At 42.5% G+C, this 23,955-nt stretch overlaps 1 protein-coding gene and 1 non-coding gene across 3 annotated transcripts in view; one reads left to right on the forward strand and one right to left on the reverse strand.

The window, feature by feature from the left end:
- Window positions 1-23,955, forward strand: part of Smg6 (SMG6 nonsense mediated mRNA decay factor) — a 249,996-nt gene that overhangs the window by 194,357 nt on the left and 31,684 nt on the right. The window lies entirely within an intron of this gene.
- LOC125366614 lies at window positions 11,250-11,354 on the reverse strand. The gene has a single exon (XR_007213908.1). It is a non-coding gene; the product is annotated as a small nucleolar RNA U13 (small nucleolar RNA).

Raw genomic sequence — 23,955 nt, forward strand, 5'->3', positions numbered from 1 at the left:
TTCTGTTTTTGTTTTTTAACATTCTGGATATGTCTTATATTGGATGTAATTCCTTTTTTTTTTTTTTTGCTTCTAATGGTATATTTTGTTTGCTTATTTATTTAAACTTGTTTATTTTTTTAAAGACATCTCACTATGTAGCCCAGAACTGGGCTTGAACGATTGCAGGTATGCACCTCCACTCTGGTTAGGTTAGGGGTGTCTTGCTGAACACAAATATTTAAATTTTTTTCCTTTTTTTTTTCTTAAGTTCTGAGTCAAACCCAGGTCCTTGAACATGCAAGTACTATACCACTAAGCAACAAATGAAGTCAATTTTTTTTTACAGCTAGTACTGAATTTTTCTGTTTTGCTAATTGATTTAGATTTGTTCATATTGTTTGTCTGGCCATGTTGTTCAGGCTGTCCTCAAAGTCCTGGACTCAAGCAATCCTCTGTCTTCAGCTTACAGTTGCTGGGGCTACAGGTTCTTAACACCATGACTACCTCGTTAGTGCTTTATAAGGATATGTTCACCTTTTCCAATGTCCAGGAAGATACTCTTCTATATTTTCTTCAAGATGTCTGTAATTTGCCTTTCATATTTAGATTTGACATTCATCCCACATCAGGTCTCACATATAGTGGGAGGTAAGGACAACACTACTTTTTTTTTTTTTTAAATCTGTGTAGATACTCAATTGTCCCAGTTCTGACCAAGTGACTATATGTATTTGGGTCTGTTTCTAAAATTTGTCCCACTCTAAAAGTAGTCCTTAGCTGGGCACTGGTGGCTCAGAGGCCTATAGTCCTTGCTATTCAAGAGGCTAAACCCAGCCCAGCAGGAAAGTTGATGAGACTCTTATCTCCAATAAACCACCAGAAAACCAGAAGTGGCACTGTGGCTCAAGTAGTAGAGCACTAGCCATGAACAAAAATGCTCAGGGACAGTGCCCAGGCCTGGAGTTCAAGCCCTTTGACTGAACCAAAAAAAGTATATCCTTGTATCATTACAGTAAGTCATATTGAATATTAGTTTGAAAGTGTTATTGTTTTCACTTACATTTTTCCTGTCATTTTTCTAGAGAGACGTTTACTTAGATGTTCCTAAGAACATCTTATTCACCTCCTATTCAACCTTAATGCTGTTTTATGTTTCAAGTGATTTTTAATCCTTATTAGGACAAGTCTATATTTTGTTTGTTTTGTTTTGTTTTTTGGCACTAAGTGGGGTTTTGACTCAGGGCCCACACTTACTAGGAAGGTACTCTACCACTTAAACCATGTCTCTAGCCAATTTTGCTATAGTTACTTTTCAGATTGTCTTCACAATTTTACCTAGGACTGGCTTCAAACCAAAGTCTTCCTATCTATGCCTCCTAGGACTTCCTTCTAGGATCACAGGTGTATACCACTATACTTGCTGGTTGAGATGAGGTCTTACTGATTTTTCTACCCAAACTGGCCTCCAGCCACAATCATTTTTATCTCTGCCTTCTAAAAGCTGAGATTATAGCCTTGTACCACCATATCACACTGTGTTTGTTTTGAGAGTTTAGATAGCCCTTATGATGTTTAGATATATAGAGAGGGAAAAGAAGAATGATTGATTTATGCAGTTAAAAGTTAACTCTCCTACAGAAGTGCAAAGGAGAAACCAGGGCTAGATATAACTATAGCAAGCAGCTAAAACCTGTGTTGCCTGGAACAGGTAAAGTTTCTCAACTTACCGTTCTTACTCTAGAACATTTGCCTCTTTTAGAAGCCAGCCTTGGCTTTGCCTTCCTTCTAACCACATTAGCTGCAAGACAACAGCTGGAAAGTTTCTTCTGATACTCCACTTCCCATCAGTCCTTTGGGACTCCGTTGTCTCTTCTACCTTTATCACAGCCCATCTTGGCTCTTGTTTTACTTGTTCCAATGTAATGATATTATTAGAGGGTATTGCTGCTAATGTCTCATCTACATTCTTACTAAGCCTGCAAATGCCTGCATACACTTTGTCTTTTTCCTCATTCCAGTCCAATCTGCAGCTTATCTTACAGAAAATTCCTCAGTTTTTGGTATGTGGTTGCCCTTTTCTTCAGTCATTAAAGCAGAAAACTGAAAGGGAAATGAGATTGCTAGAAGCGTGCATTTAAAGCCACCCCAATGCTAATTTGCAAAATATAATTTCTAGGGCCTAGAAATGTAACACAATGGTATGTCCTTACCTAGCATGTTCAAGACCCTGGATTCCATACTGAGAACTAAAGGAAAAATTGTTTATTGGTTTCCTCTTTTATTCTTCCTGTCAGACGATCATTCCATATTTCCTCTGGAATGTCATGAGGATGGCAGTTAGCATAGAAGCCTACAAATGGGGCAGTCTCCAATATCTTCCCTACCCCCCATACTGGAGCTTGAACTCCTTTGTACTTTTGTTTGACTTTTTCTACTCAAAGCTGGCACTCTACCACTTGAGCCCTTCCAGCATTTTTGCTGGTTAATTGAAGGTAAGAGTCTCATGGATTTTCTACTTGGTCTGGCTTCAAACCACAGTGTTTAGATCTCAGCCTCTTAAGTAGCTAAGATTACAGGCATGAGCCATCGGTAACTGGCTTCCAATATATCTTTAGTGGCTCCCAAAAGTTCTTTGGCTAAAGCTCAGTGCTGCATCTGTTTAACAATATTGACTCAAAAACGATATTTCATACTAGGTATGGTGGTACACACCTATAATTCCAGTACTTTAGAGGCTGAAGCAGAAGGACTAGAAATTTGAAGCTAGCCCAGGCAACATAAGCCTTTCAAAAAACAAAAAAGTGATATTTCCACTTGTTTAATGTTTTTCTGTTGTTTTTGTTTTTCTGTTTCCTGGTAGCTTCTTAAGAGCTTTGATGAATAGGTAAAGGCAGAAGGTAAAGGATTTCTGCTCTGAATGGTCAGTTTCACTATAAACCCCAGACCAATAGGTAAAGGCAGAAGGTAAAGGGTTTCTGCTCTGAATGGTCAGTGTCACTATAAACCCCAGACCATTCTAGTCACTGGTTGTTTTCGCTATGTCATCACCATTACCTACCTTCCTTCCTTCTTTCCTTCTTTCCTTCTTTCCTTCCTTCCTTCCTTCCTTCCTTCCTTCCTTCCTTCCTTCCTTCCTTCCTTCCTTCCTCCCTCCCTCCCTCCCTCCTTCCCTCCCTCCCTCCCTCCCTCCCTCCCTCCCTCCTTTCCTTCCTTCCCTCCCAGTCTTGAAGCTTGAACTCTGGGCCTGGGTGCTGTCCCTGAGTTTTTGTGTTCAAGGCTAACACCCTACCATTTGAACCACAGCTCTAGTTCCAGTTTTCTGGTGGTTGATTGGAGATGAGCGTCTCATGGACTTTCCTGCCTGGACTGGCTTTGAACCATGATCTTTAGATCTCAGCCTCCTGAGTAGCTATGTGAGCCACCAGCACCTGGTATATTTTTGGTTTTCAAATTGAATACTTTGAAGATCATTGTTCATTTTATTAAGGTGACGTATTTTAAATATACTTACATTATTTTGAGTGTGTATGTACACACACACAGGTTTATAACTTCACAACAAGCAGTTCTACTCTCCTAGGAAACTCAGCTCAAGGCTGGGAAGGTGGCTTAACAGTAGAGTGCTTGCCTAGCATGTATGAAGCCCTGGGTTCGATTCCTCAGTACCACATACACATAAAAAGCTGAAAGTGTCGCTGTGGTCAAGTGGTGGAGTGTTAGCCTTGAGCAAAAGAAGCTCAGAGACAGTGCCCAGGTCCTGAGTTCAAGCCCCAGGACTGGCAAAAAAAAACCAAAAAAAAAAAAACCACAGGACAGAACAATCCAATAATCAATGAAGATGCCCATTAAATTTTTCTGTGTTGTATATCAGTTTTAGAACCTGATTCTCCTGCTATCACAGCCTAGATATGAGTGAAGACAATGCCATCCATGCAGACTGAATCAGAATTGATTGTTTTGATACTCATGGTTTCAAAGTATCTGTTCATTTGTCTTCATTTGATAAGAATACCACATGGCTCTTTCGGCAACTATATAAGAGAAACTGACCCTGGGGTGAGGGATATAACTTGGGGGGTGATTTGAGAATTTTGTGCTCTTGCAGAGCAAGAGCCCTTTCCCAAGAGAGCTTGTTGAAGGCCAAAGTAGACCTTGCTTCTTGTTGTTGTTGTTGCTGGCACTCTACATATGGTTTTTTGCGAATTAACTGGAGTCCTATATTCTTTTTAACTCTTGTGCAGGTCATAATTCTCAGGAATTGGTAAGTAGAGTACCTGTTAAGAAACTTGAGGTTCCTCATACTTAACTTGTTTTTTAATGCCTAAAAATATTTACCTTCAAGTTTTAGAATAAAAGCATACAATTTTTTCAATTTTTATATTGAAATGCAAGAGAAATCTATAATAGGAACTTTAGGAAAGCTCTAAGCTTCATTTGTAAAGATACCTCCTTTCTGCCAAGAATGAAGCCTGATCAAAGTTCATACCTACCAATGTGGAGTCGGAGAGGGTAAATCACAGCTAAAGACCTTGGCACTTCTGTAAGAAATTTAAATAACAGGCAGACACAGAGATTTGTAAATATGTTCTTGGTGCCAGCTAAACCACAGAGAAGATACTGTATTTGTGGTCCAGGGAAGTTAAATATTTGTGGTTGAACTTAAAATTCAACATACAACTCTCATCTTTGGTGGAAGCTTTCCAGAAACTGCATGGAGGGCAGGCAAGCTGCACAAACTCTCAAGAGCCTTTCCTCTCACAGGGCTGGGCTAGAAAAGCCAGGTCTTTTTCTTCTTCTTCATACTGTGTAGCTGAGAATGTGTGGACATTCTGTTGCCCATCCTAGAAGGCTATTCTCAAGCCCTCTGTTTTATGACTCCATCCTTCAAGTCTGAACAAATGTTGCCTCACCTAAGATCCTTTCTCTAGCCATCTTATATAAGGTAGCAGTACTCTCTCCTCCTTTATTTCTGTCCCTGTTACTGTGCTTTACTTTTTTTCACAGTACTTACTTGGTTCTCAGTCTCTAGAATGGTAAGCTCCATGAGTGCAAAAACATCATTTTATTTACTGCTGTATTCCCTGAATAGGAGCTGCCACACCACAGCAGGTCCTTAATAAACATTTATTGATTGCATTCAGCAGAATACCTTAAAATGTTCCCGAAATTATCATCTAGAAAGGGACAAATTATTCTGTTCCACTTATACAATAGAACTCCAGACTGAAATCACCTCAAAGATCCTATTTTCTGTTCTGTGACAACTATAGGTTTGGTTGATATAGGTATTCAAGGTGGTACTTGTCTTCAAATACACAAGGCAATTCTTGCCATAACACTTGACCTAACACATCAAGACTGAGCAAAGTTTACCAGGCCACCAGTGGCTCACACCTGTAATCCCAGCTACTTGAGAGATTGAGATCTGCAGGATTATAGTTCAAAGCTAGCCCAAGCTGCAAAATCCACTAACTTCCATCTCCAATTAACCAGCAAAATGCCAGACTAAAAGAATGGCTCAAATGATAGAGTCCCATCTGTGAGCAAGCAAGCCCAGTAAGAGCATGAAGCCCCAAGCTCAAGCCCAGTACCAGCACAAAAGAAAAAACTGTGGCCTTTTGTCATTTGAGACTCCACCTGGCTGTGGAGTCATGTTGTTGGTGACCACTCCCACTCTTCTTGCGAACATGACTGATGACTTGAGCATGTCTTTAGGGGCCTTCTCCTACCTGCCTTTCTCTGCTGCCCTCTCTGAGTCCTCCTATTAGTCCTCTCAATACAGAGAAGAGTAAACACATTCATTTTTCTGACTAAATCTATTCTAGGACTTCATTATCATTGACTTTTACCATTTGGTATGAAATGTGCTAAAGAATTGATAGTCTAGAAACTAGAAGCGGAAAGATTTTTGTTGTTGTTTTTACTGATCCTGGTCCTGGGCATTGTCCCTGAGCCTCTTGGTGCTCAAGGCTAGCGTTCTACCATTTGAGTCACAGTGCCAGTTCTGACTTTTTCTGAGTAGTTTATTGGAGCTAAGCTTTGCATGAACTTTTCTGCTGGGCCTGGCTTTGAACTGTGTAGCTAGGATTATAGGCATGAGCCTCCAAAGCCCAGCTAAAAGATTATTTTCAGCTTTCTGTATCATATGTTTTTATTATGTGACATGTTTTTCAACTGTACGTTACGCATGATTTTGGCCTAGCACTTAAAGCTAGGACACCACCATATCATGACACGCCCAGAGAAGATGTTCTCATTAACTTCCTTATTGCTTTATCACTTTAAGAGTAGCTTGGGGCTGGGGATATGGCCTAGTGGCAAGAGTGCCTGCCTCATATACATGAGGCCCTGGGTTCAATTCCCCAGCACCACATATACAGAAAATGGCCAGAAGTGGCACTGTGGCCCAAGTGGCAGAGTGCTAGCCTTGAGCAAAAAGAAGCCAGGGACAATGCTCAGGCCGAGTCCAAGCCCCAGGACTGGCCAAAAAAAAAAAAAGAGTAGCTTTAGGGGGCTGGGGATATAGCCTAGTGGCAAGAGCGCTTGCCTCGTATACATGAAGCCCTGGGTTCGACTCCCCAGCACCACATATACAGAAAATGGCCAGAAGTGGCACTGTAACTCAAGTGGCAGAGTGCTAGCCTTGAGCAAAAAGAAGCCAGGGGCAGTGCTCAGGCCCTGGGTCCAAGCCCTAGGACTCCAAGCCCTAGGACTGGCAAGAAAAAAAAAAAAAAAGTAACTTTAGGCTAGTCATGATAATGCACATCTGTAATCCCAGGAGATTTGTGAGTTCATGGCCAGCTTTGGCTAATAGTGAGATGCTGACTCAAGTGAGAAGTGTCTTTAACTTAAGAATTTAGCCACAAGATTCAATGATGGATTTTAATTGTTATTGATTTTGGTTTAAAGTTGTGTGTATAGGTTTCCCTAATACAGGCTGACACCATATTTTATCCTCGTTCAGTCTTATTAGTGTGTAACACTAAAACTATATTTGCAAACAGTTTATAACTGTTTGTATGTCCTTTTAGGTGTGTGCTCCAAAAGTAGACTAGGCAGCTTTCTTGGTCTCTCTTTCAAATCCTGTGAGGATGTAAAACATAGGCTTGATAATCAGATGTGATCCATCAATTAATTCTTTTCTTTTTTTTTTCTTCCTGATGTTTGTTGTTCCTGGTACTCAGGGTCTAGGAGCTGTCCCTGAGCTTTTACACTCAAAGTTAGCACTCTACCACTTCAGGCTTTTTGGTGGTTAATTGGAAATAAGAGTCTCATGGTAACAAACAGTACAAGAAATGTACCCAAGGCCTAACATATGAAACTGTAATCTCTCTGTACATCACTTTGACAACAAATAAGAAAAAAATTTAATTTAAAATAAAAAAAAAAGAGTCTCATGGACTTTCCTGCCCAGGCTGTCTTCAGATTGTGATCCTCATATCTCAGCCTCCTGAGTAGCTAGGATTATAAGTGTGAGTCACTGGTACCTGGCTTGAGGTCCATCAGTTCTAATATTGTTTGCCAGCATGGTCCATTCTAGATACAAGTCATAATGTAAATTATGTTCCATGTGCCAGTTATAAGAACACTCCAGATAACTTATTTATTTAGTCTTTCTGGACTTGAGTTTACTTTATAAAGTGAGGCTAATAGGCTGGGCATGGAGATATGATGCTGTAATCTTAGCACTCAGGAGGCTTAAGGAAGGAAGATAATGAGTTCAAAACCAGGTTGGGCTATATAAGGAAGCTGTGTCTCAAAAAAAAAAAAAAAAAGGTGACAGTAGCCAGTTCATAAAATTTCATTAAGGATTAAATAAGCCTGTAACCCTAGCTACTTAGGAAGCTAAGATCTGAGGATTGTGACTCCTGAGACTCTTTACCCACCAAAAGTCCAGAAGTGGAGGTATGGCTCACATAGTAGAGCACCAGTTCAAGCTTTAATACAAGTATGTGTGAATATATGTGCATGCACACACACACCATTTCATTAAGAATTAATAAATTAAATTAAATAAGTCAAAATGTCAAGATTTTAAATATGTCTCATTCTCTTAAATCTTCCCAGGTCATCCTGCAGTTTTTGGCTTCTATTTTCTGCTAATTCTCACAAATACTTCATTATTTTCATTGTCTACATTTATTTGTCTATTTACTTCGGTGCTGGTACTGGGACTTGAACTAGGGGCCTGGATGCTATCTCTTAGCTTTTTTTTCTCAAGGCTGATGTTCTACCACTTGTGCCACACCCCCATTTTCCTGTTTACCCTTCCAGGTATTACCAGTGTCATACAGTTTGGGATGTCAAAAACCTGTTAGATTACTTGACTTATGTAACTGTAAACCCTTTATAAAACAAAAAATAAAATAAAAAACCTGTTAGATTTATTTTGTAGGCTGACTCGGGCCCAACAAGATAAGTAGGCAGGACTCAAAGTAGCTTTTTAGAAGGCAAGATAGGTGTGCATACAGTCATTTCATCTCAGAATTCGCCTGGAAATGTGAACCACAGCTTCAGAGTTCTTGGAGAACAACAAAACACCACTTGGAAAATGTAACTGTGCTATTGTGGGCATTCCAGCCCTTCTGCTGGACTCCTTTCAGCACCATTCCTTTCTGTAGTCCTACCCCATCTCAGCCCTGGCACACAGTCCCATGAAATGTCACCTGCCTTCTCTCTCTGGCCCCTTCCTTTGGCTGCTCAGTTTATTTTTTCCACATCCTCACCCTCTTCCAGCTCCAAGTTAAATAACCTTCACAGATGGCTTGTTTAAGAACACAGCATAGTGAACTGGGGTCCAGTAGGAGCTGCCAAAGCCCAGTACTGCTCTTACTCCAGTGGCTCTATACAACTTTGTTGTCAACTGCCTGGAAGTCTGCAGACATGGAACAGAAAGACTGGCAGGTGGGGGAAGCAGAATATCTCTTAGCAGTGTAAGCCTCTAGCCTCTAGTAAGCCTTTAGTTCTCACTTAGATTTACAAGTCAGATTCTGGAGCCCAATACATTGTATACTCCATTTTCTACAAAAGACAGTAAGAGCACTTTGTAGTTGGCAGTTCTCCCCTACTTTTTATAGCATGGAAACCCAACAGGAAATGGTAGTCCCGTTTTTGTTCGGGCTGATGGTTTGAGTCCTTACTGAACCTCTTTGTGAACTCCTGAGAGGTCCAGATCCCTGCCCTGCCTGACCTGAAGGGCAGTATTCCCAGCTGTCAGCACGCCCTAGGGAAGAGGGGAAACTTAGATGCCTATTGGAAATCCTGTAGAGAGACAAGACCCAGAATTTCATTCTTCCTTTCCTGTCAGCAAGGCCGTGGAGGTTTCCTGTCTGCCTTGTCATCAGCTTTGGAATACTTTTTTTCCAACAATACTCCCCCCAACCCATGCATGCAGTGGTTTATAAGCATTGCTCTTTTCATTTTCCCAGCACCCTCCTTCCTTCTGTCATAATCAGATGGGTCTGTTTAATTTTGCCCTCGTGACAGCACAGCCTTGTCCTTGTCCTTACAAAGTTATTCCTGTGGGATTGAAACCTCTCTGTCCCAGTGTCCCCCCCACCCCCTCTGTTTCCTCCTTGTTCTTTCTTCCCTAACAGCAGTCTTTATAAGTAGATTCCTCTGAGGTCTCTGAGGAGGGGGGAGTATGTGCTATTCGCTGCTCTAGAGTCTCTTTCCCTCAGCAAGCAAAGTTCCCTTGAGAGACCCCCACCTCCCTTCCTCCATTAAAGGGAATATAGGCAGCTTATCTACTTGAATTCTGGCATAACAAGGCAGGGAACAATGGCATGTACAGAGTGGTCTGGCCAGACAAAGGGAAGTTAACTCCGCTCCGGAAAGCAGACAGTTGAAGAAGCTTTCCTAGGAAAGGAAAGAAATGGAATGGAAAGAGAAAATTCTGTGATAAAAAAGAATTCTCTGTGATCCCAGTCAGAAATCAGTGTCTCTTCCTTAATCCTGGTCTTTCTACTGAAAAGTAATTTTTCTGTTTGTTTGTTTATTCATTTGTTTTTCTTATCCCGGAGGTAAAACCCAGACCTCACAGGTGCTAAAGCTTATGCTTTATACCTAAGCTACAGCCCTAGTAGAAGTAAACTATTATTCTTTCCTTTTCTTTCATACCTTGATGTAAGATCAAGGATTCACTGATGAATAACACAATCTTGTTTGTAAAGTAAGTTTCTGGGACTGACGGATTTGTAGAGCCTTGGGCTCCAGATAGGAGGGAGCTTTGATTTCCATTTCCATGCTCTCCAGTGGACTCTGCTCTCTACATCTCCTGTAAGAGCAGGACAGAATTTTCAGGGGAACTTTCATATTTAGGTCTTTTATTGGTGGTGGTGGTGGTTGTCATGGGGCTTGAATTCAGGGCCTGAGCACTGCACCGGAGCTTTGTTGCTGAAGGCCAGAGCTCTACTACTTGAGCCACAGCACCACTTCTGGTTTTCTGGTGGTTAGTTAGAGATAAGAATCTCACAGACTTTCCAGCCCAAGCTGGCTTTGAACTGTGATCCTCAGACCTCAGCCTCCTGAGTAGCTAGGATTGCAGGCCTGAGCCACCAGTGCTTGGCTCATATATCTCATATATAGATCTTAACACAATCCAACCATCACGAGTTTCCTGTATATTAATTCAGCTTATCAGCTGGCTGTATTGTGTCCAGGAAAATGAAATTAATCTGGATGAGACAATTCCTTTCAGGGCGAGTACCCTGAGAAGTTTTTCACTTTAGAATTTGTGTTCTTGGGCTGGGGATATGGCCTAGTGGCAAGAGTGCTTGCCTCCTATACATGAAGCCCTGGGTTCAATTCCCCAGCACCACATATACAGAAAATGGCCAGAAGTGGCACTGTGGCTCAAGTGGCAGATTGCTAGCTTTGAGCAAAAAGAAAAGAAGCCAGGGACAGTGCTCAGGCCCTGAGTCTAAGCCCCAGGACTTCCCCCCCCCCTCCAAAAAAAAAAAGAATTTGTGTTCTTTCTTGAAGTTTAGCCAAGCACCTATTCACTCTGCATTCATCTAAATGAAAAATTGTTTACTTTGTCCTAGGTGCCTTTGGGCACTGCTGGGCCAGGGCAAGTGTACTGTCTTTTAAGTGAGAAGGACTTGAAATAGGTCTCTTCTACAAAAGCACTCTGGGCTCTTTGCAAAAGTACTCCTGAGAGACAACAATTTAATGGATTAAACACATTCTTTTGAGAATGACCACTTTCAGTTCAAATCCACCTGTTTCACTGACTAGATATACATTTTCTTCTTTTTTTGTTTTCATGTCAGAAGGGTAATGTGCCCATAGTATAACAAGGTGTAGAGGGAGGCACATGTCACGCAAGCGCATGAGAACCCAATCATCATGCTCATGAACCAGAAAAGGACTACATTTTCTTCTTCTTCTTTTTTTTTTTTTTTGGCCAGTCCTAGGCCGTGAACTCAGGGCCTGAGCACTGTCCCTGGCTTCTTTTTTGCTCAAGGCTAGCACTCTACCACTTGAGCCACAGCGCCACTTCTGGCCATTTTCTGTATATGTGGGGCTGAGGAATCAAACCCAGAGCCTCACGTATACGAGGCAAGCACTCTTGCCACTAGGCCATATTCCCAGCCCCTACATTTTCTTCTTTTTAAATTATCTTTTAAGTAGGTATACAATGGAGTTTCAACCCAACATGTCAGCTTATGATTACAATGTATATTTATCATTGTCACCCCTTTTGTAATTCTACTCCATCTCTCCTAATCCCACATCCCCTCTAGATGTACATTTTCTCTGTGCTTCGGTTTCCTGTTCTTTCTATCTCACAGAATGAAACCAAATAGCATAGCTGGCACACTGGTGGCTCGCACTTACAATCCTACTCAAGAGGCTGAGATCTGGGGGTCACAGTTTGAAGCCAGCCTGGACACAAGAGTCTTATCTCCAAGTTCACCAACACAAACTGGAAGTAGGACTGTGGCTCAAATGGTAGAGCTAAAAAGCTCAGAGACAGAGTCTATGCTTCGAGTCCAGGCCACAGCATGGTGTGCATACACATACACACTTACAAAATCTTACACACACTAGGCTTAAGGCCTAGTAACCATCAATCATCACACTATATCCAGCTTTCTAATAAAAAGGATATTGTAGCCACAGAGAAGCTGTGACCAATGAAAATTGTGGGAGACTTAAGATGCCAATATACTCTACTTGTCACTAACCTGAACCTCTTCTTGCTTGCTCGTAACAACTGCCCAGCCTGAATTTGTTCAGTTTTTTTTTTTTCACTTGCAGGATATTATTTCATTATAAATATTCGAGAGCTTCAAAGCTTCTGAGTGACAGGCCTGGAAGGCATCCTGCCTCCTCTGTGCTGCCACAGAAATGCTGATAGCAGACTGGTGTCCAGAGACCATACCTTATACCTTTCTTAAGGGGCCTCTCTTGACTTTGGATTTGATGAGAAGTTAGCCAAAAAGTCTTCTGTCTTGTGGGCCCAGAGGTTTGGCTTTTACCCTCCAAATGGTCCAGTGGGAGCTACGGAGTGTTGGAGACAGCCATGGGAAAGAAATAGCTCACACAAGTACATGTTATGTGAGCCAGCAGCTCCCTTCTGCCTGCTGGAGCAAGCTCAGGGAGGCCGCTGACAAGAGTCTTCAGAACACTAAACAGGTGATTAAAATATCAGTGTAAGTCTCTCCAAGCCTTACAGACAGCCAAAGACTTAGTTTGGACACCAACAGAAATTTTCCGCTTTGGAGTTTTATACACTGGTCTGCTGTTTCTTCCTCAGCTCTGGCCAGAACAGCTTTGTGCTGTTCAAAATCTTCCCATCTTCCCGCGTGGCTTATCATATGAAAAGAACACCAGCCACCTTTCCCACCTTATCTCCAGCTCCTCACCCAGTTAGTTCAAATTTTGAATTGTTAGCCCTTTCAAATAGGCCAGGCCCAGCTCTTGTCATAGTCCCCTGGGCCACCATCAAGCCCAGTAACAAGATTGCCCTTCCTCCTTTCTAAGACCACTGTCCAGAATTATGGGACCTTATGAATGGAAAGAAAGATCCAGCAGTTCCACCCAGGGTATTTACCAAAAGATCTTCAATCATTTTGTTGAAAACATATCTTCATTCTCATGTTCATTACATTATTATTTACAATTGGCGAGTTATAGAGTCAAACTATATTTCTTTTTTTTTTTTTTTTTTTTTTTTTTTTTTGCCAGTACTGGGCCTTGAACTCAGGACCTGGCTTCTTTTTGCTCAAGGCTAGTACTCTGCCACTTGAGCCACAGCGCCACTTCTGGCCATTTTCTATATATGTGGTGCTTGGGAATCGAACCCAGGGCTTCCTGTATACGAGGCAAGCACTCTTGCCCACTAGGCCATATTCCCAGCCCATAGAGTCAAACTATATTTCTATCAGCAGATAAATGGATACAGAAAATGTATACATACTCAGGAGTACCATTTAGCCTTTTCTTCTTCTTCTTTTTTTTTTTTTTTGGTCAGTCATGGGGCTTGAATTCTGGGCCTGAGTGCTGTCCCTGAGCCATTCAGCTCTTTCTTTACCCCTTAAAAAGAAGACAATGGCCAGGAACTGGTGGCTCATGCCTGTAATCCTATCTACTCAGGAGGCTGAGATTGGAAGAACACAGTTCAAAACCAGCTCAGGCAGGAAAATCCATGAGACTCTTATCTCCAATTAACTCCCAGAAACCCAGAAGAGATGCTGTGACTCAAAGTGGTAGAGCACTAGCTCTGAGCAGAGAAGCTCAGGGACAGTGCCCAGGCCCTGAGCTCAAGCCCCACCTCTGAGATAAATTAATAAATAGCATTTTCTTTGCTATCATTTTCCTCTAATAAGGATGGAATTAAAGAAACATCATAAGTGAAATAAGCCAGGTATAGAAAAAGAGCTAGGTATTCTAACTTACATGTGGAATATAAAACAATTCAGAAGAAAAGTACAATGGTGAGTACCAGGGGCTGGAGATAGGAGCGGATCAGAAAGATGAGAGCTAAAGGCTACAAAGTCTCAGGAGGAAGAAGGAATTTGTGGAGGTTTGTGTGTTTTTGTTTTTTTTTTAAGTTTTAGAGTTACTAGGTAGCATGGTGAATGCAATTAATATAGTAAGCGAATGAATTTCAAATGTTATTACCACAAGAAATAATGAGAATGTGAGGTGACAGCAGAACACCAGTGGCTCAGGACTATAATCTCAACTACTTGAGATGCTGAAAACTTCCAGAAGGATTGCAGTTTGAGGCCATCCTTAGCAGAAAAGTTTGTGAGATCCCTTTTCAACCCAGAGTGGGGTGCTATGGTGTGCCCCTGTCATCCTAGCTCCATGGGAGACTGACATTAAGAAGGATTGTGGGTCCCAGCCAGAACTAGGCAGAGTAGTCCATGAAACTGTGTCTCACTGGAAGAGGCTGGGTATGGTGATGCATTCTGTCATTATAGCTATAACAAGAAGCCAAAAATAGATGGATTATAGTCCAGGCACACACCTGGGCAGGAAGTAATACCTTACCTGAAAATAACTAGCACAGAAAAGGACTAGGTATGTTGTTTGGCAGTAGTAGAGCAACTACCTAGCAAGTGTGAGGCCCTGAGTTCAAACCCTCGTATTGCCACAAATATGTAATCTGAGCTGCTATGTTAATTAGCTTGCTTTAATTGCCTTGTGTTCATGAATTATAACATCACTTTATATTTTTTTAAATAATGTCCACTTTAATAGTTCTTTTTTTTTTTTTTTTTTTTTTTTGGCCAGTCCTGGGGCTTGGACTCAGGGCCTGAGCACTGTCCCTGGCTTCTTTTTTTGCTCAAGGCTAGCACTCTGCCACTTGGGCCACAGCGCCACTTTTAGCCGTTTTCTGTATATGTGATGCTAGAGAATTGAACCCAGGGCTTCATGTATAGGAGGAAAGCACTCTTGCCACTAGGCCATATCCCCAGCCCCATAAAATCACTTTAAAACTCCATAAAAACATGATTATTAGCCAGGTCCAGTGGCTCAAGACTGTAATACTAACTACTCAGAGGCTGAGATCTGATAATTGCAGTTCGAAGCCAGCCTGGACAAAAAAGTCCATGAGACTTATCTCCAATTAAACACACACACACACACACACACACACACGCATGCATGCACGCACACACGCGCACATGCGCACCAGAAATGGAGCTATAGCTGAGTACTAGCTAGCCTTGAGCACAGAAGCTCAGGGACAGTGCCCAGAATCTGAGTTCAAGCCCCAGTACTGGCACACAAAAAATTTATCAACTATAGCTTTATAATGAAAAACAAAACCGTTGAGACAGGGTCTTCCTATAGTATCCAGGCTGACCTCAAAATCTTCCTGCCTCAGCCTCCTAGGTGCTAGAATTACAGCTATGTACCATTGTGCCCAGCTGTTGTTGTAGTAAAAAATTTTAGGGAGAAAATGGAAATTGTTAGCATTTTGCAGATGAGGTTCAGTAACTCCTGATGAGTTCACACAAGAGATCATGAGGTGATATTTCCATTAGATCTTGCATTCTCCAGACCTCTTGTGGAATGTCAGCTGCCTAGGAGAAGTGTATCCATCCTAGAAGGAGTTTGTTCTTCAAAAACTTAGCAAGAGGGGCTGGGAATATGGCCTAGTGGCAAGAGTGCTTGCCTCGCATAAATGAAGCCCTGGCTTCGATTCCCCAGCACCATACTTATAGAGAATGGCCAGAAGTGGCGTTGTGGCTCAAGTGGCAGAGTGCTAGCCTTGAGCAAAAAGAAGCCAGGGACAGTGCTCAGGCCCTGAGTCCAAGGCCCAGGACTAGCAAAAAAAAAAAAAACTTAGCAAGAAAGGCAGGCACTGGTGGCTTCTGCCTGTAATCCCAACTACTCAGGAAGCTGAGAACTGAGGATCATGGTTCGAAGCCAGACTGGGCAGGAAAGTTCATGAGACACTTATCTCTACTAAACTATTCAGAAAAAAATCAAACAGAAGTGGTACTGTGGTTCAAGTGGTAGAGCGCTAATCTTGAGCAAAAAAGAAGCTCAGGAACAGTGCCCTGAGTTCCAGCCTCCCTCCTCCCCCTTCTCCCCCCCCCCAAAAAAAAAAGTAAGAGACTGCTATTCTCCCTCCCTCTTATTTTCTCATGTAACTTTCCATACTGGGACAGCTCTTTCCCCTTGTAGAGATTGTGAGATTTTTCTACCTCACATACATGCAAATGCTCTGGACCCTTGGAGGCTGTAGGTAGTTAGAACAGTAAGAGCAAAGACACATTCCAGCCCCTCTACTTTCTTCCTTGAGCAAGTTACTCGCTTCTTTGTGCCTTGATTTCCTCCTCTGTGTAACTGAGGTAATGAGGTACCTACTTTATGAGGTTGTGGTGGGAATTGAGTTGGTTCAAGTAAAGCATTTGGCACAGTGCCTGGCATGTATTAACCAGTCACTGAGTGTTCACTCTAGTCTTGGAGGGTGCATGAAGCACGCAGCATGTTTTGTTGTGCCCTGGGAGGCCCAATGGTGCTTTCCTAGGAAAGCAACTCTAGTGAGGTGGCTGGAGCTTTGGACTAGGAGGTTATTGCATCTGCCTTCAGATCTTAGCTCTGCTGAACATGTTATTTAATTCCATTGAATTTCAGTTTCCTTCTATGTTACCTGAGTAATAGTAACTACATAGGATGATGAGGATTTTCTAAGTCCTAGAAAAGTGTAAGGTATGAGCTGGTACAGTGGTGCATGCCTACAATCCTAGCTACTCGGAAAACTAAAGCAGGAGGATTTCTTGAGCCCAGAAGCTAGAGGCCAGCCTAGGCAAAATAATGAGACTCTGTCTCAAAAACGGGGTGGGAGTTGAGGGTATAAGGTAAGATTATTTGCATCTTAGCTAAAATACAGCTGCATTTTAAAGAGTAGGGTAAAATTGTGAGCATTTTAACAACTTTGTGACCATTTTTACCAAATCTTCTACAGCGTTTTGTTTTTCTTTTTCTTTTTTTTTTTTTTTTGGTTGTGGGGCTTGAACTCTGGCCCTGGGAGCTGTTCCTGAGCTCTTCAATTCAAGGTTAGCACTACCACTGGAGCCACAGCACCATTTTCAGTTTTCTGGTGGTTAATTGGAGATAAGAGTCTCACAGACTTTGCTGCCCAGGCTGGCTTTTAACTATGATCCTCAGATCTCAGCCTCCTGAGGTAGCTAGGATTACAGGTGTGAGCCACCAATGCCCAGCTTACAGTGTTTAAAACAGTAATTATCAAACTTCAGTGTTCATAAGTACCTGGAGCAATTGTTTAGTCCAAAGTGGAGTCTAGGAATCTGCATTTGTGTGTGTGCGTACCTATCCTGGAGCTTGAACTCAGTCTGGACGGTCCCTGAGCTTTTATGCTGAAGGCTAGCACTCTACACTTAAGCCATAGCTCTACTTCCAGCCTTTTTGGTAGTTAATTGGAGATAGGAATCTCAGGGGCTTTCTTTCACAGGTTGGCTTCAAACCACATTTTTCAGATCTCAACCTCCTGAGTAACTAGGATTACAGCCATGGATCCCCAGCAGGAGTCTGCTTAAACAGGCTCATTAATTAAGTGATTCTGATGCAAGTAGTTCTGAAAAATGCTTTTCAGTTATTAGAGGTGACAAAGACAAATAATGCTTACTGACTTTGCCCTCTGTGCCAGGCATTTGACTTAATCCAAGCTATGAATAAACTTTAATTACTTTTAGTTATCAGAGCATGTCTTGTCTTCAACTATGAGACACAGACCACATTTTAGAATTAGGACTCTAGAAATGTAAGACTTGAAAATGCAACTTAAAATGGTTTCTCCCTCAGCTGGCATCGCAAAATTTTTCTGCACAATGATTTTTAATTTTCCATGGGAGTTCTCCAGATAAAGCTGTTATTTCTTTTTTCCCCCAAAATATTACATTAGCCACTGGGGATTTAGCTCAGTGGCAAAGCACACACTTAGTATGTATAAGGCCTTGGATTCGATTCCAGAACCAAAATATCAAAAACAAAAAGTCATTGGTGCTTTGAAGAGTAGTATTAAGCCTCACATCTAGTCAAGATCCATTGTATCTTGCCCAAGAAAAACAGCTTCTATTTAAGACAAGGCAAGACATGCACAGAGCTTGGCTTCTCATGGTATCTTATTTCACATTAGAAACCCTGAAGGCAGCCTGGCCAAAGAGACACCTATCCCTTAGGGATTCTGCGGCTCCTCCAGGAGCAGCACCCGAAGCAGAGTAGCATCTCTTGAGTCTAGCCAGAGGATCTGTGTTACACAACTTCAGGGAGCATGATTCACACAGTATACAATGTGGTCAGCACCCCTGTTAGGTCATCTGGAATGGTCCTAAGCCATCTGCCTGCATGATGAGTCATTCCCATGGTCCAAGTTCTCATAGTGCATACTATGAGTTCTCATACTACATGTAGGCAGCTTTTACTTCACACACACACACACACACACACACACACACACACACACACACAGAGCTTGCCCTCAAGAACTCTATTTACACAAAAATGGGGGGACAAATGGTGAACAACTGCAGCAGTGGTACTCCAGATACTAAGTGGAAAATAAACTATACAACTTGTGGGTAGAAACAAGAGGGGAAAACTGGGGGAGGGGAAGGGAAGGATTGATATTATCCAAAAAGAAACATACTCATTACCTGACTTACATAATTGTAACCTTCTGTATATCACCTTTATAGTAACAATTTTAAAAATATATTTTTTTTAAAAAGAACTCAGAAAAATCAAAGTGTATCATCGAGAGAAAGGTAATGAGAAGAATAATCAAACCAGTTGGGTGTAGTTATTGATGGTATGAGCTTGAGAGGCTGTGCATTCTCAGATAACAGGCTTTGGATCTATAGTAGAGCTCAGTGGAACAAGAATACAGCAAAATGTGCAGTGCAGGGGTAAATACACAGCACAAAGAGACCTTGAAAAATAATGTAGGTAGTGCTTACATTCAGTGGGAAGAGACATGATTTAGCCACATAAGTGAAAACAGTTTGATTAGAAGCTCACAGTTTGTCAGTAGTTCAAGGTGAACAACAAAGTTAGGTCATTTAGTCCTTTATAGAATTGAGGTCTAGAGCAGAACAAGGCGTGTTCTACACTCTTTGCTGCTGCCAGACCACACATGGGCATTCACTTTTGGAGACAATGTTAAAGAATAAGCAGGGGGCTGGGAATGTGGCTTAGCGGTAGAGTGCTTGCCTTGCATGCATGAAGCCCTGGGTTTGATTCTCAGCACTACATATACAGAAAAAGCTGGAAGTGGCACTGTGCCTCAAGAGGCAGAGTGCTAACCTTGAGCAAAAAGAAGCCAGGGACAGGGCGAAGGTCCTGAGTCCAAGCCCCAGGACTGGCAAAAAACAAAACAAAGATTAAGCAAGATGGTAAGGAGACTGTGGAAGTGAGGAGCAGTTGGGAAGTGGGATTGTTTAGCCTATAGAAAGTACAGCTCAGCAAACCCCCAATTATTTGAGGCCAGTCAGATAGAAGTAGGGTTAGAGTTTATAGGGGACCCCAGAGAACAGATTTAGAAGGATTAGAAGACAGAGTTGAACTTTTAAAAAAAAAATCTGAGTGTCAGTGGCTTACACTTAACAATCCTAGGTACTCAGGAGGCTTAGATCTGAGGATCAAAGCTTCAAATTAGCTAGGGCAGACAAAATTCAAAAGACTCTGGTCTCAGTTAACAAGCAAAAACCCAGAAGTAGAGGTCCAGCTCAAGTACTAGAGTGCTAGCCCTGAGAAAGCTTTGTAAAAGTGTAAGGTCCTGGGCTGGGAATATGGCCTAGTGATAGAGTGCTTGCCTTGCATACATGAAGCCCTGGGTTCGATTCCCCAGCACCACATATATAGAAAAAGCCAGAAGTGGCGCTGTGGCTCAAGTGGTAGAGTGCTAGCCTTGAGCAAAAAGAAGCCAGGCACAGCACTCAGGCCCTGAGTCCCAAGCCCCAGGACTGGCCAAAAAAAAAGAGTGTAAGGTCCTGAGTTCAAGCCCCTAGTAATGGCACAGAGGGGGAGTAGGTAGACAAGCAGTGAGCACTTTTACAATTAGAACATTCAAAAAAAAATGGAATGTGCTTCTCCTAGCAACAGTCCTCTCATATTGCATGATAAGGACTGAAAGTTTACCAGTTTTAACAACAAAAGAATCTGTTTACACAGTTAATGAAAATCAATTGCTTAATAGTAAGTATTGCTTGATTTTTAAAAGCTCCTCTCATGTCTTGAAGTTTTTTACCTAAAATTTCAAGAAAGGGTTGTATCACTGAGGGATGCTCAGAGGAGGTACTTTTTTTTACAGCCTGCAGTGATTGTTAAGCCCCTCCCAACCCTAGAGGACAAGGAAGCTCAAGTTGTAGCATATGAATAACACAGAGTTGAAGGCTGCTAATAGAGTCAAAAAAAAGATTAACAAATTGTAAGTCTAACCCCTTGAGGCTGAAATAAGAATAGTTTTCAAGTTTCTTTAGAATCCCCTCCCTGGACAGAAAATCCTATGAACTCAAGAACTGTGCTGGCCTTGTTCTGTTTTGTATACCCAGGATGTCTTGTATAGACTCTATCACATGGTGTAGGGCAAGAGAGGTATAGCATACCAGGGATACCTGGCAGGAGAGACAAAGACTAAATGCCTTCTTCAAAAGCCTTTTTTTGGGGGGAGGGGGGCAGTGCTGGTTTGAACTCAGAAATTGCACTTGCTAGAATAGGTACTCCCTTCGGCCCCTTCCGTAGCTCAGCTGGTAGAATAGGTACTCCCATCACTTGAGCCATGCCTCTAGTCCTTTTTATACACAGGCTAACATTGACCTCTATCTTCCTATTTATGCTTCCTTGCATAGCTAGGATGTGTACACAACTGTGCCCAGCTTTTTCTCGTGTCTATTTAAATGAGGTCTCAATAACTTTTTGCTCAGGAATTGTGATCCTTCCAGTCCCTTCCTTCCAAATAACTAAGATTGCATGTTCAATACCAGCCTATGCTACTTAACAAGACTCTTAAATTAAAAAAAGGGGGGGGGTGTTGTTTGTGTTGTATATGTGCTGGTCATGGGGGTTGAATTCAGGGCCTGGGTTCTGTCCCTGACCTTCTCTTTGCTCAAAGCTAGCACTCTAGCTCTTGAGCCATAGCTCTACTTCTGGATTTTTGGTAGTTTAGTGGAGGTAAGAGTCTCACAGACTTTCCTGCCCCAGCTGGCTTCGACCTGGGATCCTTAGATCTCAGATCACAATTTCCTGAATAGCTAAGCTTTCTAGTATATGTCACCAGTGCCCAGAAAGAAAAAAAAAAGTTTTGCCAGGCACTTGTGGCTCATCCCTATAATCCTAGCTACTTAGGAGGATGAGATCTGAGGACTGAGAACTGAAGCCAGCCTAGCCAGAAAGGTCCATGAGACCCCTATCCCCAGTGAACCAGCAAAAAGCCCGAAGTGGTGCTGTGGCTCAAATAGAAGGCCCTGAGATTAAGGCCCTGAGATTAAGCCCAAATGCCCATGTGTGTGCGTGTGCGCGCACACACACACATTTTTGTCATGCTTAAAGTGAAAGAATAAGGTGAAGTGATTCTATAAAGACAAAGTCTGTTTAAAACAAAACAGAAAAAAAAAACACCTATGAACAAATGGCCCATGAGGAGGGTAGATTGCACACTCATTGCCTAGGGCCTGGAGTTAGGACAGCAGTGTCCTGTTGGGGGGATCATAAAGGAAAAAAGGGCTTACCAGATTATAAAGCATGGAGATAGGCTGGGATTCATCTCCTAGCAAGGTTGAGCCCAAGGGAGGTCTCCATCATGACATCCTCAGGTTCATCAGCCTGAAAGGCATAAAGGAGATCTCTGGGTTTGGGGTTTTTTTTGTTTGTTTGGTTGGTTTTTTGCCAGTCCTGGGGCTTGAACTCAGGGCCTGAGCACTGTCCCTGGCTTCTTTTTGCTCAAGGATAGCACTCTACCACTTGAGCCACAGTGCTGCTTCTGGCTTTTTCTGTTTTATGTGGTACTGAGGAATCGAACCCAGGACTTCATTATGCAAGGCAAGCACTCTACCGCTAAGAAATAGTCCCAAGCCCAGGAGATCTCTGTTTTATGTCTTCCTCCTCCCTTGAGGGAAGAGAATTCTGCCTTCCTGGGTGCTATAGGTAATGACCAATGGGCATATAGTCTTCTCTTGATTTAGTCCTTTGATCTACCTGGAATGAACATTCCTTCCCTCACCCCACTAGAACAGGGACTTTGTCTTGTTCCTTGCTGAATTCCTTATCACACAGTAGACACTTAGTAAAAATTTGCTGTATTGAATGTAAATATGCTGTTGAATGCCACTGATGTCTCAGAAAGGACACTCCACACAGAATAAATAAAACCACATACAAATATGCAAGGGAGCATGAACACAAACCTTAGGGGTAGCCTCCTGGGCCTGGCTGCTGGAAGGCAAATAAGAATTTGATTCAAAGTGACTAGATCCTGAGATTCAGCAGCCCTGCCCAGAACTAACTAGCTGTGTGGAAACACTATAGTTATTTGCAGACTGAGATAGACAGCAGACTTTCATCCCCAGGGGCTGAGCTTGTAGCCTCCCCTGCTGGTTCAGTGAGTGAGGGCCCCAGTGCCTAAGTTCCAGGTTTCAGACTACCAAAAGCCAGACCTGAAAGGCTTGTGTTGGCAGTGCCAGTATCTGCCCCAACTCCTGCCAACATGGTTGGTTAAGCTGGAACACACTGCAGGGGAAGCAGGATTGGACTGCAGCCCAAGCTACTGCTCTCTTTAGTGCCCTCACTATTCAATGTGCACCTTGTTGAAATAGCAGAGTTCAGAGCTCTAAGAGGAGATGATAGTTTCTTTCCAGGGGGAACAGTTTACAAAAGCGAGTTGCATTTAGCCCAGGGAAGTCCAGGCTCCAAGCTGGCTTTGTTCAAAATGTCCAACCTCGGGAAATTCAGGTGGGTGGACAATACCATAGTTGAAATTTTCTCATCATTACTTCCATTTGGGGAGACCTGAGGCAAAGATTCTGCTGAGTCTTATTCAAGGAAGACATAATTAGCAAAGGCAAAGCCAACCCCCACTGTGAAAGAGCCAGGTAGCAAGGCACTTTTGGGTTACCACAAGATTTTACTTCTTATAGGTATTAATGCCATAATGGCATACTTATCCTAAAGTCGTGGTTCTGTTATTTTTCTTTTGGGGGAGGGGAGGGTGTCAGTCACGGGGCTTGAACTTTGGGCCTGCGTACTGTCCCTGAGCTCTTCAGTTCAAGGCTACCACTTGAGCCACAGTGCCACTTCCAGTTTTTCTGGCGGTTAGTTAGAGATAAGGATCTCATGGACTTTGCTGCCCAGGCTGGCTTTGAACTGTCATCGTCAGATCTCAGCCTCCTGAGATGCTAGGATTACAGGTGTGAGCCACTGGTGCCTGTCAAACTCAGGTTCTTATGAACTTTTCAGAGTCCTGTAGCATGCACATATATATGCATATATAATATGGTTAGGTCTTTGTGGAAAATAGGGAGAGGGAGGTCTAGATATGGTGACACATAACTGTAATCCCAGCCACTCAAGAAGCATGAGTGTGGGAGGGAGACAAAAGGGTTGTTAACAAATTGAGGCTGACACTGGGCAAAAAGCTTGAGATCCTACCCAAAGTTTAACAAAAGGTAAAAGAGCTGGGAGATGTGGTGTCTCAAGTGGCATAGTACTTGCCTAGGAAGTACAAACTTCAGTACTAGCTCCCCCACCCAAAAAAAAAACAAAACATTTTTTTAAGGTAAAGGGAAGAACCTACTAGATAGAGACGCCAGACCTTCCCTCTAACAAGTGGCCTGCTCAGTAGTCTAGTCTGTGTCTGGTGCTTTAACCTGAATACAGCATTTCAGCAGCTTCAGCAGCCAGGTGAGCATTCCAGGCTCCTCCTCCAGTGCTAGGCTATGTACTAACTAGCTCCATGCTAACTAGCTTCCTGGGTTTGGCTTCCAATCTCCT

Source organism: Perognathus longimembris, chromosome 17, assembly GCF_023159225.1.
Source record: "Perognathus longimembris pacificus isolate PPM17 chromosome 17, ASM2315922v1, whole genome shotgun sequence".
Classification (NCBI taxonomy): domain Eukaryota; kingdom Metazoa; phylum Chordata; class Mammalia; order Rodentia; family Heteromyidae; genus Perognathus; species Perognathus longimembris.